This window comes from Apaloderma vittatum, unplaced genomic scaffold (genome assembly GCF_000703405.1).
Source record: "Apaloderma vittatum isolate BGI_N311 unplaced genomic scaffold, ASM70340v1 scaffold1188, whole genome shotgun sequence".
Classification (NCBI taxonomy): Eukaryota; Metazoa; Chordata; class Aves; order Trogoniformes; family Trogonidae; genus Apaloderma; species Apaloderma vittatum.
The window spans coordinates 131,221-134,967 of NW_009732291.1; positions in this window are offsets into that span (position 1 = coordinate 131,221).

Sequence of the window (3,747 nt, forward strand, 5' to 3'; positions counted from 1 at the left end):
AGAGCCATGCAGCTTGTCTGGTGGTAGTATTCCATGGTGTGTGCCTAGAGCTGTTCCCACAACACCAATTATGACAGCAATGGACTGAGGAGGATGTGCAGACATTGCTGGGAGTACCTCTCAGAGTAACAGGATAATCAGCCCAGCCTGATATAGTAACAAATAGACAGCAAATAGCCTGGGTGTGAAATAACAGCTTTGCCAGACATATAGCTCGATTACAAGTAGCTCGGCACATGGGCTTCTAATACTTATTAAAGACATTTTACTTCTCCTTCTCCTTCAGATTAAAATCTAGCAACTTTTTAGGAAAAAAAAGCCCGGCAACTCAGTCAGGTGAGGATTTTCTAAGTGCAGAGAGCACAATAGCCTCAAAATGGGAAACATAAAAGTTAATTACTACTTCTCTTCTCCTACCCCTTCCCCTTGAACAATTTGTCGTATCTGATTGAGACTGGCTGATTTTATAGTGCACATGACAGGTCTAGACAGGCAGCACTGCTTGTACAGTAGGACTAGGAGGGAAGCCCAGGCAAATCTGTGCCAGCTCATGAAGTTAAAACAATTTTGCATATAAAAAGGAAACATAACTAATTAACAGCAGGCAGGTGGTCTCGCTGGAAAACTAAAATCCAAACTAGGTCACAAGGGAATATGGGACTTGGCAGATGAAATTGTAACTGAAATCATCTCCCAAGACCTGCCAAGTGAGAGCAGAGCCAACTATCCTTATGAAAAATATGCCTGTGCCAGCCAATTCTGGGAAAAACAAGCCAAGGACAAATGACTGCAGCTCTCAGAGTGAACATGATTGCATTCAGTCTTCAGGGCTTTGTTTCTGAAAGAGTTTTTTGTTAAATGCCAATCTTATTTTGGTCAGATTCACAGCGAGATCAAAATCAGCCTTCATGGTGCTTTAAGAAAATCAGCAGGGAAGATGACTGGGGGAGGTATCAAATATTAAAACAAGGAGGAGGGTGTGAAAATTTGTGTTAAATTTAGGTGGGGCTTGGAGGAAGCAGTAGACCCTGATGACTTACAAAAGCAAAAGCAGATACCAGCAAAGTACAGAGCTGGCTATATATCAGCTACAGTATCGGGGATTGTTACCAGAATGAGGGCAGGAGGTTTTGTTTGGAGGAAAGAAACGGAGAAAGTGAGATTTGTGAGGTGAAAGGCTCTGCTCTTATATGGAATAGAGGGACTGATCAAATACAAGTACTGTGTCTTAAAACTAACCATGAGTAACGTATGGGCTTTGGGAAACTGAACACCCAGATCATACACTTTCAGTTGGTGGCCCTTAGGGATATAGAAACTATTCCCTTCCCTCAAACTCCTGAAATGTAATCCTATGGTATACCTAAATGAGAAGGCAGACTGATGGGGACTTACCCACAAGCTAGAGAAATAGCTGATAGATTCGGACTTTTAAAAGCTTACGAGAGCTTGGAAATGTGTAATGTAACAGTATGCACAAAGATCCAGCTATTTCTGCTGTTGCAGGTAGATTATTTCACTCACCTTACTATACCTGGGGTCAGACTATGTGTAGCTGTCCATGTGAAAAGCTTCAGCTGTGTATTTAAATCATACTAAAAACACAGCCTGTAAGGAAGGTCAATTGACTGTAGTTTAATGGAGACCTTTGCAAGCACTTCGGTGAAGAGCTAATTGTAATCAGTGAGCAGGAAAAGTAGCTCTTTAGCTTTAATCAGCCTCATGGTACCATTTATACCTACCACTATAAACATTATTATGGTAATTCTATAACAATTCATGCTCATTCTTTACTAAGATTATGATTGTTCTCCTTTACACTGCAAGGCTCACATGCAGCCTCTTACGTGTACAGAATTATACACATGCCGAAAATACAAAGGGCAAAGCTTTTGGCTGGTCAGTATTGTTGTAACCTACTGATTTCAAGTGCAGCCTACATACTTATATGAAATCCCCACCTTGCAGATATTTTTCTGCTTTGTTTAAATATATACAAGGCAAGGCATGAAATACTAAGGCATCGGGATTTGCTTATAAAGAAAGCTTGGGGCACAAACACCTTCTGCCAGATCAAACTTGAAGACCTAACTGTCCTCATTTCTTCACCTCCAGCCTCCACCTCCTCAGCACACAGGCCACTCAGGGTAAATGCAATCAGATAAAATTTCAAAACTCATCAACATGGTTTGAGCTAAGCTAAACCACTAACCCATTACTGAAGCAGATTAGGAAACATTCACTATGCTTATTACTGAGGCTATACTGGTATAGCAAACATCTGTCAGGGTGAGTAACATCTTCTGGGACCAAAAGGTTTGCAAGGTAATTGCATCATAAATAAGAGAAATGTGCCCAATCACAGAACTAGTTCTTCCCTTTGGGAAACAGAAAGAAGTGGTTTGTCACAAAAGGCATAGGAAACTATTTAATCTAGAAAACACCAACATGGGCGGGAAAAAAAGCTAGGATTGTGAGAACATGAAAAGGGTAAAGTTAATGACAGAAGTTGGAGCAGAAGCATGAGAAACCCTTTTATAGCACTTAATGCATAAGAGTTGTCAAGCTCCTGCATCAAGCTGGGAATAGACCATGCAGGTGCTAGCATCCATTTCATCAAGACAAAAGGAGAGTTTAATCCCCTTCTCATATCATGTTCTCACTAATTAACTGCTCCCAAGACTAGCTGCTCCCTCCTAACTTCTTTTCTGTGTCCCTTCAGAAGTCTTCAGTTTATAAAAGATAACCTATTGCAAAAAAAAAAAGAGCAATGTGACAGCTGTTCAGTCAGCATCTCATTTCTTTCTATATTCTACTTTAAGCAAAATACTACCTTTCCAATAGGCAAAAATCCTCTCTGAATGGGATCTAAAGCAGCTCAGTACCCTTGTTTTACAGTTCCATACCATCATTGACCTGATGCAAGAAACTATCTACTCAAATCGTTTGGGAGCCTTCCATGGTTTATGCATAGAATGATGGACTAATTTATAGTCATCCTAATCTCTGTAGAAACATTTCTCATTGTCTTGAGGGAAACATATCCAAATCTGTAAGAACCTTTATTATATTAAAATTATTCTCTTAGACAATTATCATACCTGTTGACTTGGGCATTCAGTTGAAATCGAGCTATTAAAAAACACCCTCAGGTGATCTTTGTAAAACTTTTAATTACTGAGTTAAATAAAACATCAGTTGTCTTTTAATGAAATATGTCACTGCATTCAGCCTTTCCCTTGGGTTTACCAGGTGCATTCAAATAAACACTTAGAGACAGCTCTGTTATTATCATTATTACATTTATAGTGCCAGATAAGTGCCTGTTGTATTCTAGAAAGAGACAGATAGCAGTCTAAGTATGCTTGGACTATTTAGCAACATAAATGAAAATCACAGGAAAACAGGCTCTAGGAGAATGAAACAGAAGGTCAGCGTCTGGCTCCCCTAGAGCAAAGCTGTTAGTCTGTATTGCAAACTAACACTGCACAGCTACAGAAAAAGACAGGCACTTTAATAAGAGTGTTAATTAAGGTGTTCGGCAAGGCTGGCACATTCAAATCCTATTCTCTGACCAATTTCATAGAGGTGCCAGACCTGAAATACTCTCTAAGTCCAGGAAAGCAATGCCCAGGGCTGGACTATTCCTCTGCCAGGATACGACTGCTATTCATATGGCAATGAGCCCAGGCACACTGAGAATCCCATTATGGCTTTGTTGCGCATGAAATCCAAGGGAAGACAGTG